This window comes from Lolium rigidum, chromosome 6 (assembly GCF_022539505.1).
Source record: "Lolium rigidum isolate FL_2022 chromosome 6, APGP_CSIRO_Lrig_0.1, whole genome shotgun sequence".
Classification (NCBI taxonomy): domain Eukaryota; kingdom Viridiplantae; phylum Streptophyta; class Magnoliopsida; order Poales; family Poaceae; genus Lolium; species Lolium rigidum.
The window spans coordinates 105,414,079-105,426,898 of record NC_061513.1 but is presented as its reverse complement, the minus strand read 5'-3'; the positions used below and the strand labels follow the sequence as shown (position 1 = coordinate 105,426,898).

At 47.2% G+C, this 12,820-nt stretch overlaps 1 pseudogene; it reads right to left on the bottom strand.

Annotated features, from left to right (window-relative positions):
* Positions 1-607: 607 nt before the first annotated feature.
* Positions 608-12,820, bottom strand: part of LOC124663074 — an 86,812-nt pseudogene continuing 74,599 nt past the window's right edge.

Genomic DNA, 12,820 nt, shown 5'->3' with positions numbered 1-12,820 from the left:
ATCAAGTTGCCCTAATGTTTTCGTCAAACTCTAAAAGAAATATTACTAGGCGAAGGCAAACAAATACAGATACTGACATCAAAGCAAACAGGCTACAAGATGCACACGAGTGGCTGCAACACTCACAAGGTCACACGCCTATTTTGACGGTTAGCAATTCAAGCATGACCAAATAGTAGGCACGGCATTATTCTGGATTGTCCAAGCAAATTGTCCAGAAGCTAACACGAAACCGTTGATCAGCAAATTCAACCAAATGACTGGCCAACTTCAGGATGCTTCGTGTTCTCATGAAGCTGCCATCCATAAGGAACTGTCACATGGCACGCAAACCAATCTGGCATGAGTTTTCAGCCACTTCACGCATAGGATCGTTCGTAGTAATCACACAGATAACAGATCGGATCAACCGGATCAACTCAACTCACGAGTTCAGATAAAAGCAAAAGAAAATGGTGGAAGACTATTTAGAGAGCGTCCATCATAACAGAGGACCAATCTCTGCTGGAATCACCTAACCGAATGAACCCTTATCATCAATGAACATGAAAGAGACCAGGTAAGCACTTGGCAATACGAGCTTACTATGACGAAGTTCACTAGGCACTAGAGCAATGATAAATTGATAATGCCACAATATTTGCGGCTCCCAAGAGTAGCCATGCTGACAGTTGAAAAACAAATAGAAATAAAAATCAACAGTTTTCAGCTGGCATGGATCCACTTCACAAAAAGATCAGCACACCAAACCTATATGTACTAGCAAGTATTGACTAGAGACAGGCACAATAACACAGAACCATCCTTCAAAATGGGAGGTGACAAGTTTGAGATTTAGAATACATTACGGCCGGAAGTACTTTAGCAAAACTAGCGATCTCTGCCTCCCGGGTCGCTCGCGCGGGCGACTCCGGAGGCGACAGCCAAACCCTAGAAACCACCCCCCGCTCTCCTCCCTCCTTGGCCGCCGCCGCCGCCTCCGGCGGCGGTGGCGGCGCCCGGCTGCCGAAGGCGGAGGGCTGCGTGCGTGGCGCACCCCGACGGAGCTTCTTCGCGCGGAGAGGCGACACCGCGCGGGTCGCGCGGCTGCAAGGCGGCGTGGTGATGGAGCGGCGGATGCGGGCTTCGGCGCGGCGGTGCGGTGCGGCACCAGGAGGCTGCGCGGCGCGCCGCCACCGTCTGCTGGCGGTGGCGGCGCGCCTGCTAGTGGAGGCGCCCGGGCCCGATCTGGGTCTGACCTGGGCCGAGCGGGCCACGGCCACGACGCGTCCTTGCGACGTCGCTGGCGGCGGGACCTGCTGGCTGCCCCTCCCGCTATCTCCCTCCTCCCACCCTCCTCCCGTCCGTCGCTGGTCGAGGTCACCCGGCGTGCGAGCATGCGAGCAGCGGCGGCTGCTCTGCTATGCCCCGGCGAATCCCGGCGGCGGAAGCTGCGGGCCAGTGCGGCGACGACCATTGGCCGCGGCGGCGCGGTGCAGGCACTCGCCTGCTCGACGCGCTCCGACGGTGGCTGTTGGCGCTGCACGGGTCGGTGCCCCCTCCTGCAAAGACAAGTCCCTAGGCTTCCCCCCTGCGTGAAGATCTTCTCCGGCGGCCTGCTTCGTCTATTCCGGTATGCCTTGCATCGAACGGTCTTCGGAGGTCCTCGTTCTTGGGTCGGGGCGAAATCCCTGCGCGGGAGCGGCCTGCGCTGTCAACGGCGACGCCCGAGGGCGCCGTTACCTCCTTGGAGGCGTTGGCATGACTCTGATCGGACCTCCTCCTCGAGCACTGGGGGAAACTCCAGGTCTGGTGACGTGGGCATTACCCTTCGGGTAACCAATGTTGCTCTACCCTACACGGTCCAACTGGAGGCCCATGAAGGTACCCGATGGCAAGATGGGCCACTAGGATGGTGCGACGGAAGATTACTTGAAGTACAAGACTTGGAAGGAGCCGAACAAGGAAAGTTAAGAGATAGATCTACTGTAAACCTAGTCGTACTCGATTAGGCCTCTCGAGACCTGGCCTCCTATATAAAGGTCAGGAGAGGGGCTATCGAGGACACAATCAATCTTAGCAATACTAGCCAACAGAAGCTTAGAACTAGGTTACCCTAGCAACTAGCATCTCGTCGAGATCACAACCGAACGATTCGGCACCCCGTTGTAACCTGTTTTCATCATAATCAAAGAACAGACAGGCAGGACGTAAGGGTTTTACCTCATCGAGGGCCCCGAACCTGGGTAAATCGCTCTCCCCGCTTGTCTGTGTACCGATGTCTCGTGTCAGCTTGCAGGATTCCATCAACCCTAAGCCCCTATCGGAGGGCATTGCCGAGGAGCACCCTCGACAATTGGCGCCGTCTGTGGGAACCCTGTTGGCACAAGGCAGGGCATCGGCAGATCCGATCATGACATCGGCAGCTTCGCCGGCAAATTCGCCGGCAACTTTGCCAGTAACTTCATCAGCAACCTCGTCGACACCATCGTCGCCAATCCTGGGAAGCCCGATTCGATTCGGCTCCTACGAGTTTACTCCGCACAGCGATTCCTCTCGTTCGAACTTTTCGGATCTACAAGGGAACATGGAGATGACCTTTGGCAGCGTCCATTACAACGTCAACGCAGAAGGAATATTTCGACTGCTGGAATCCCCCGCCTCCGGATCGACGAGTTCAAACGCATCATCATCACTCGATCTGTCAGCTGGTCTGACGGGATCGACATGCTCCCCCGTGCCCTCGACTCCTCGCTCGGTGTCCTCCATGTCAGTAGGGTCGGACGATTCCTCGTCTTCGAAACTAACTTCGTATTATTGCCTGAACTGCGACACCAGGCACGGGCTGGGATCTAGCGACACGCCGTTCATCTGCAACGCCCAGTATTCGTCGGAAGAGGACAGTATCGACAGTACCATCCAGCGAACCACTCGAAGGGCGGCACACCATCAGGACTATGTCGCCAACAACACGGGGAACACAAGGCGCAGAGGAGACGAGGACCATACCCCCCCCGCTCCAGCAGAAGGGCGAGTTTCGAGAACAGCGCCAGCAACCGCGATAGCGATTATACCATCGCGGATGAGGAGTGGGCAGCAGCGAGGGCAGCAGTACTCAACAACACGCCGCTCCCCCAGGGACTTCGGTTGGAACCCTCAATGCTTACCGCTCCATACTAGAGAAAAACCGGGAGCACTTGTCGAAAGAGCAAGCCACCCTCGAGAGACGCCTATCCGCGGCAGACCGATCCAGTGAAAGGCGAAGGGGCTCGCAAGGAAGCGCCTCCCGAAACACTCAGGGAGCAGGCAAGCATCGGTCAAGGATGTCCAGGCTTTCGGAAGATGACGCCAGAGAAATAACATCGAATCTGACTAAATCCTTCATGACCACGGATACCGCGGGCATGCCACGGCCGAAAACCGTTGCAGGAGCAACGGCCAACCTCGCCGCTTACCTCATCAACCAGCGCCCCGAAGGATCTATGGCTCAAGCTCACCGAGGTGCCCTCGAAAGTCTCGCAATATTGGGGAACAACCTAGTCCCGCAGAAGGAAAGGACTGTGGTCCAAGGCAGTGGGTCAAAACATCATGCGAGAGATGCTCGGGATGAAATCACCCAGAGCAGGATCGACAAAGCAAGGCGACGACGCGTCGCCAGGAAGGACGACGACAACGATTCTTCGGATGAAGACCAAGAGTACGACGGTGAACTCAGGGGAGCCGACTGTCTAAGTTACAAGATCCGCGAAGCAATGCCGCCCAAAAAGTTCAAGCCTACCCCTAACGACGCTGCCAAGTATGATGGGCAGCAAGAACCAAGATCCTGGATAGATGACTACTTGCAGACGGTGATCCTGCACAAAGGAAACCAGATAGCGGCAATGCAATGCTTACAGGTTTACTTGAAGGATTCGGCACGGGCCTGGCTGCGGGGGCTGCCGAAAGGTTCTGTCAAATCATGGGACGACCTAGTAGACGCTTTCGTTGCCAACTTCCAAGCAACATACAAGAGGCCCGTCGGGATCGAAGAGCTACGGGGTTGTCGGTAGAAGCAGAAGGAGTCGATGCGTTCATACATCGGGAGATTCACAAAGCTCTTGAATGCTGCCGAAGACATATTTGTCGACAGAGCAATCGACGCTTTCAGCGACGGCGTCCAGCGGGAAAGTTACATAGAAGAACTTGGGCGCAAAAAGCCAAAAACCATAACCAAGTTAATGGAAATCGCCAACAGTTAGGCTGATGGTGAGGACAACGTACGAAGGCCACGGCAGCGTAGTGATGATGAAGACGATGACCAGCCGAAGCACGACTCGGGTGGCCGAAGGGATCGCCACAAGAGAAGGAAAAACCGCAACTACGATGATAACAATCTGGTAGCAGCAGGGTATGCCGATCGGCAAGACGATCGAGACGACAGGCACGATGGTAACCGGAACAACTCTGGGAACCGTGGTAACTATAAACCACGACAGCAGAGGACTCCCGAGCTACCTTACGCTGAACAGGTCAACGCCCCCTGTTACCTACATTCGTATGTCGATTCCAAGGACGGCAAAACGAAGTCAAGTCACCTGCTCAGGGACTATCGGCAGTTCCTTGACATGCACAAACTCATCCAGCAGTCAGGCCAGCAACAGCTACCACCACCACCCCCACCTCCACCGCAGCATCAAGTCCAGCAGGCTCAACCCCATCAACCCAACGAGGCGTTCCCACCACCACGTGGGCAGATGAGCATGATCCACAGGACAGGTGTTTCGAAAAGAGAGATGAAGAAGCTCACCCGAGAGATCAATTTGGCAGAAAGCATCATGGCAAACATCCCCGAGTACGTCGAGTGGTCTTCTCAGAGCGTTACGTTCAGCCGAGCATATCACCCGATGACCATACCAAAACCAGGACACGCCGCCCTGGTAGTCGAAGCACAAATTGGGGGGTTCAAGATGAGCAAAGTCTTTATGGATGGCGGAAGCGGGCTGATGGCGTGTAACTCACACGTTCGTTGGGAACCCCAAGAGGAAGGTATGATGCGCACAGTAGCAAGTTTTCCCTCAGAAAGAAACCAAGGTTTAATCGAACCAGTAGGAGCCAAGAAGCACGTTGAAGGTTGATGGTGGCGAAATGTGATGCGGCGCAACAACAGGGATTCCGGCGCCAACGTGGAATCTGCACAACAAAACCAAAGTACTTTGTCCCAACGAAACGAGTGAGGTTGTCAATCTCACCGGCTTGTCTGTAACAAAGGATTAAACGTATCGAGTGGAAGATGATTGTTTGCAAGAAAATAAATAAACACAATTGCAGTAGATTGTATGCTATGTAGAGAATAGGACCGGGGTCCACAGTTCACTAGAGGTGTCTCTCCCATAAGATAAAAGCATGTTGGGTGAACAAATTACAGTCGGGCAATTGACAAATAGAGAAGGGCATAACAATGCATGTACATGATATGATAAATATAGTGAGATTTAATTGGGCATTACGACAAAGTACATAGACCGCCATCCAACCGCATCTATGCCTAAAAAGTCCACCTTCAGGTTATCATCCGAACCCCATTCAGTATTAAGTTGCTAAGCAACAGACAATTGCATTAAGTATGGTGTGTAATGTAATCAACAACTACATCCTTAGACATAGAATCAATGTTTTATCCCTAGTGGCAACAGCACATCACAACCTTAGAACTTTCTGTCACTGTCCCAGGTGTCAATGAAGGCATGAACCCACTATCGAGCATAAATACTCCCTCTTGGAGTTAAGAGTACAAACTTGGCCGAGCCTCTACTAATAACGGAGAGCATGCAAGATCATAAACAACACATAAACAATAGATTGATAATCACCATAACATAGTATTCTCTATCCATCGGATCCCGACAAACACAACATATAGTATTACGGATAGATGATCTTGATCATGTTAGGCAGCTCACAAGATCCAACAATGAAGCACAACAAGGAGAAGACGACCATCAAGCTATCGCTATGGACCCATGGTCCAGGGGTGAACTACTCACTCATCACTCCGGAGGCGATCATGGCGATGAAGAGTCCTCCGGGAGATGAATCCCCTCTCCGGCAGGGTGCCGGAGGCGATCTCTCGAATCCCCCGAGATGGGATTCGCGGCGGCGCGTCTCTGGAAGGTTTTCCGTATCGTGGCTCTCGGTACTGGGGGTTTCGCGACGGAGGCTATTTGTAGGCGGAAGGGCAACGTGGGGGGGCCACACGAGGGCCCCACACCATAGGGTGGCGCGGGCCCCCCTCTGGCCGCGCGGCCCTATGGTGGCGGCGCCTCGTCGCCCCACTTCGTTATCTCTTCGGTCTTCTGGAAGCTCCGTGCAAAAATAGGACCCTGGGCGAAGATTTCGTCCAATTCCGAGAATATTTCCTTACTAGGATTTCTGAAACCAAAAACAGCAGAAAATAGCAACTGACTCTTCGGCATCTCGTTAATAGGTTAGTTCCAGAAAATGCATAAATATGACATATAATGTGCATAAAACATGTAGGTATCATCAATAAAGTGGCATGGAACATAAGAAATTATCGATACGTTGGAGACGTATCAGCATCCCCAAGCTTAGTTCTGCTCGTCCCGAGCAGGTAAAACGATAACAAAGATAATTTCTGAAGTGACATGCCATTATAATCTTGATCATACTATTTGTAAACATATGTAATGAATGCAGCGATCAAAACAATGGTAATGACATGAGTAAACAAGTGAATCATATAGCAAAGACTTTTCATGAATAGTACTTCAAGACAAGCATCAATAAGTCTTGCATAAGAGTTAACTCATAAAGCAATAAATCAAAGTAAAGGTATTGAAGCAACACAAAGGAAGATTAAGTTTCAGCGGTTGCTTTCAACTTATAACATGTATATCTCATGGATATTGTCAACATAAAGTAATATAACAAGTGCAATATGCAAGTATGTAGGAATCAATGCGCAGTTCACACAAGTGTTTGCTTCTTAAGGTGGAGGGAGATAGGTAAACTGACTCAACAATAAAAGTAAAAGAAAGGTCCTTAAAAGAGGAAAGCATTGATTGCTGTATTTGTGCTAGAGCTTTTATTTTGAAAACATGAAACAATTTTGTCAACGGTAGTAATAAAGCATATGAGTTATGTTAATTATATCTTACAAGTTGCAAGCCTCATGCATAGTATACTAATAGTGTCCGCACCTCGTCCTACTTAGCTTGGACTACCGGATCTTTGCATGCCATGTTTCAACCAAGTGTCACAAAGGGGTACCTCCATGCCGCCTGTACAAAGGTCTAAGGAGAATGCTCGCATTTTGGATTTCTCGCTTTTGATTATTCTCAACTTAGACATCCATACCGGGACAACATGGACAACAGATAATGGACTCCTCTTAAATGCATAAGCATGTAGCAACAATTATTATTCTCATATGAGATTGAGGATATATGTCCAAAACTGAAACTTCAACCATGATTCATGGCTTTAGTTAGCGGCCCAATGTTCTTCTCTAACAATTTTGCATGCTCCAATCATTAAGGTGATAGATCCTTCAGACAAGACGGACATGCATAGCAACTCACATGATATTCAACAATAGTTGATGGCGTTCCCCAGAAGCATGGTTATCGCACAACAAGCAACTTAATAAAAGATAAAGTGCATAAGTACATATTCAATACTAAGATAGTTTTTAAGGCTATTTTGTCCCATGAGCTATATATTGCAAAGGTGAATGATGGAATTTTAAAGGTAGCACTCAAGCAATTTACTTTGGAATGGCGGAGAAATACCATGTAGTAGGTAGATATGGTGGACACAAATGGCATAGTAGTTGGCTCAAGGATTTTGGATGCATGAGAAGTATTCCCTCTCGATACAAGGTTTAGGCTAGCAAGGTTATTTGAAGCAAACTCAAGGATGAACCGGTGCAGCAAAACTCACATAAAAGACATATTGTAAACATTATAAGACTCTACACCGTCTTCCTTGTTGTTCAAAACTCAATACTAGATATTATCTAGACCTTAGAGAGACCAAATATGCAAATCAAATTTTAGCAAGCTCTATGTATTTCTTCATTAATGGGTACAAAGCATATGATGTAAGAGCTTAAACATGAGCACAACAATTGCCAAGTATCACATTATCCAAGACATTTTAGAATTACTACATGTAGCATTTTCCAATTCCAACCATTTAACAATTTAACGAAGAAGAAACTTCGCCTTGAACATTATGAGTAAAGCCTAAGGACATATTTGTCCATATACAACAACAGAGCGTGTCTCTCTCCCACAAAGTGAATGCTAGGATCCATTTTATTCAAACAAAACAAAAACAAAAACAAACCGACGCTCCAAGTAAAGAACACAAGATGTGACTGAATAAAAATATAGTTTCAGGGGAGGAACTTGATGATGTTGTCGATGAAGAAGGGGATGCCTTGGGCATCCCCAAGATTAGACGCTTGAGTCTTCTTAGAATATGCAGGGGTGAACCACGGGGGCATCCCCAAGCTTAGAGCTTTCACTCCTCTTGATCATAGTATATCATTCTCCTCTCTTGACCCTTGAAAACTTCCTTCACACCAAACTTCAAGCAAACTCATTAGAGGGTTAGTGCATAATTAATAATTCACATATTCAGAGGTGACACAAACATTCTTTACACTTCTGGACATTGCATAAAGCTACTGGACATTAATGGATCAAAGAAATAAATCCAACATAGCAAAAGAGGCAATGCGAAATAAAAGGCAGAATCTGTCAAAAACAGAACAGTCCGTAAAGACGAATTTAAAGATGGCATCAGACTTGCTCAAATGGAAAAACTCAAAACTAATGAAAGTTGCGTACATATCTGAGGATCACGCTCGTAAATTGGCAGATTTTTTAGAATTTTCTACAGAGGCCTGTGCCCAGATTCGTGACAGACAGCAATGCTGTTTCTGCGCAGCGATCCCAAATATAACATCAACTTTGACATAGAAACTTTACTTGGCACAAAAACATGATAAGGAGAGGTTGCTACAGTAGTAAACAACTTCCAAGACTCAACAAAACAAAAAATTGCTGTAGTAAAAACATGGGTTGTCTCCCATAAGCGCTTTTCTTTAACGCCTTTCAGCTAGGCGCAGAAAGTGCAAATCAAGTAACATCAAGAGTAGAAGCATCAACATTATTATTTTTCATGCAAACACAACTTGTTGCAGAGGGTACTTTAGGTGTTCCATTATCTAAATTCTCTATGGTGGTGCTAGGGGTTTTAGAAATTTTAGGCCTATAATAATTCTTTTGTTTAGGCACTTTAGAGGCGTACATGAATTTTTGCTCTTTACCCACATAAGCTTTCTCATTATACTTGAGAGAAGAAAAGGTTGAACCCAAGGTTCCCATAGCTTTTTCAAGTTCATCAATCCTATTGGTTTGATTATCATGGACAACACAAGTTCCTCGGACACTAATTCTTTCATCAATTCCTCCTAGGGATTTATCAAGTTCATCAGTTTTGCCCAATAACATTTCCAATTTAGTTTCAATACTTGGAAAATTTTTCTCTATGGTTTCCAATTTTTTCATAACATCCTCAAGAGAGATTTCAATTTTAACTTCATTAACAGGTGGTATTCTAACTAGACTCTCAATGATGCAACTAGCTTCTAAAGCGGGAGTACCTAGGAAATTGCCTCCCGAAAGAGTATCAAGAACATACCTATTCCAACTAGATAGACCAACATAAAAGTTCCTAAGAAGGATAGTGGTGGAGTGTTTCTTAATGCACCTATGATGAGCATTACTAATTCTATACCAAGCATCTTTAAAACTTTCTCCACCTTGTTGTTTAAAAGAACGAACTTCAACTTCAGGATTACTCATTTTAGTAGCAATAAAGTAAACTAGGCAAATAAAGTAAAGACAAGTAACTAATTTTTTTTGTGTTTTTGATATAGAGAGCAAGACAATAAATAAAGTAAAACTAACAACTAATTTTTTTGTGTTTTGTTTAGGTGCAGCAAACAAAGTAGTAAATAAAATAAAGCAAGACAAAAACAAAGTAAAGAGATTGAGAAGTGGAGACTCCCCTTGCAGCGTGTCTTGATCTCCCCGGCAACGACGCCGGAAAAGAGCTTGATGGCGTGTAACTCACACGTTCGTTGGGAACCCCAAGAGGAAGGTATGATGCGCACGATAGCAAGTTTTCCTCAGAAAGAAACCAAGGTTTAATCGAACCAGTAGGAGCCAAGAAGCACGTTGAAGGTTGATGGTGGCGAAATGTGATGCGGCGCAACAACGGGGATTCCGGCGCCAACGTGGAATCTGCACAACAAAACCAAAGTACTTTGTCCCAACGAAACAGTGAGGTTGTCAATCTCACCGGCTTGCTGTAACAAAGGATTAAACGTATCGAGTGGAAGATGATTGTTTGCAAGAAAATAAATAAACACAATTGCAGTAGATTGTATGCTATGTAGAGAATAGGACCGGGGTCCACAGTTCACTAGAGGTGTCTCTCCCATAAGATAAAAGCATGTTGGGTGAACAAATTACAGTCGGGCAATTGACAAATAGAGAAGGGCATAACAATGCATGTACATGATATGATAAATATAGTGAGATTTAATTGGGCATTACGACAAAGTACATAGACCGCCATCCAACTGCATCTATGCCTAAAAAGTCCACCTTCGAGGTTATCATCCGAACCCCATTCGGTATTAAGTTGCTAAGCAACGGACAATTGCATTAAGTATGGTGCATAATGTAATCAACAACTACATCCTTAGACATAGAATCAATGTTTTATCCCTAGTGGCAACAAGCACATCACAACCTTAGAACTTTCGTCACTCTGTCCCGAGTGTCAATGAAGGCATGAACCCACTATCGAGCATAAATACTCCCTCTTGGAGTTAAGAGTACAAACTTGGCCGAGCCTCTACTAATAACGAGAGCATGCAAGATCATAAACAACACATAAACAATAGATTGATAATCACCATAACATAGTATTCTCTATCCATCGGATCCCGACAAACACAACATATAGTATTATAGATAGATGATCTTGATCATGTTAGGCAGCTCACAAGATCCAACAATGAAGCACAACAAGGAGAAGACGACCATCTAGCTACTGCTATGGACCCATGGTCCAGGGGTGAACTACTCACTCATCACTCCGGAGGCGATCATGGCGATGAAGAGTCCTCCGGGAGATGAATCCCCTCTCCGGCAGGGTGCCGGAGGCGATCTCCTGAATCCCCCGAGATGGGATTCGCGGCGGCGGCGTCTCTGGAAGGTTTTCCGTATCGTGGCTCTCGGTACTGGGGGTTTCGCGACGGAGGCTATTTGTAGGCGGAAGGGCAACGTGGGGGGCCACACGAGGGCCCCACACCATAGGGCGGCGCGGGCCCGCCTCTGGCCGCGCGGCCCTATGGTGGCGGCGCCTCGTCGCCCCACTTCGTTATCTCTTCGGTCTTTTGGAAGCTCCGTGCAAAAATAGGACCCTGGGCGAAGATTTCGTCCAATTCCGAGAATATTTCCTTACTAGGATTTCTGAAACCAAAAACAGCAGAAAACAAGCAAGCGGCTCTTCGGCATCTCGTTAATAGGTTAGTTCCAGAAAATGCATAAATATGACATATAATGTGCATAAAACATGTAGGTATCATCAATAAAGTGGCATGGAACATAAGAAATTATCGATACGTTGGAGACGTATCACGGGCTAAACCTGATATTCGTCGACACAATCAGGAGTATGGGGATCACCATGAGCATGCTGGAAGAAACAGAAACTTGCTTCCACGGGATCCTTCCAACCGCACCGGGCTACTCTCTTGGCAAAGTCTACCTGAATGTTATCTTCGGTAGAGCCGACAACTTCAGGAAGGAAAAAATCGAGTTTGAAGTGGTGAACTGGGAGTCACAGTATCATGCTATACTCGGGAGACCAGCGTATGCCAAGTTCATGGCTGTGCCACATTATGCATACCTCAAGCTGAAAATGCCTGGGAACAATGAGACAAACATCACAGTCTATGGAAGTTTTTCACGCTCGGACAATTGTGATCGCGACTTTCAGAGGATTGCTGCAAAGTTCGGTCCACAGCGAGAAATCGTCGGCCCTCCGCCCAAGCTGTCCCTACGAGATATCAAGGAAGAAAAGGATGGCAGGGAAGCCAAGAAGAAGCCAGCCGCTCTCGCCCTTAAAGCTTCGGCAGCAGAAGCTTCGGCAGCAGAAGCCTCGGCAGCAAAGGGCTCGGCAGTTGACGGCACAGAAGGCTTAGGAGATAGCAAGACGATGGCAGCCACCGCTCAAACCCCTGATGAAACCAGCAACGCTGCGATAACCACTAACGCGGTGAAGAAGCCAGAAGAAGAGAAGAATCCCTTCCTTGCCTAAGCAGTTTACCAGCCTTTATTTTGTTTTTCCTTTATTATAAACAGGGCTTTTCCCTTTTCGCCCTCTAGCATCGTGCTTACCTTATCAATAAGAACTTAAGCTTCGATTCTTTGTTAAGCATTGCAGTAACTACAAACTTCTAAGCCCCATCACTATACAAACATAGTACAGGACGGAAGATCGTGCTCCAGAAAGCCTCTACGAGTGCTAAAACGACGTTCACCTTTCCCTTTGCTATAGATGCCTCTACGAGTGCCGTAAATATCAAGAGTATGGAAATACACATAAACAACAACCCACGTTCGATATTTTACTTATGGAAATATCGAGGAACAACGGGCTCATCGGCAGACTCACTACACCCGAAATATTCGGGAGTGCCTGTCGAAATTTAAAACGGTTGAAAGCAAAGTTGCGCATACAACAGGTTTAGCAA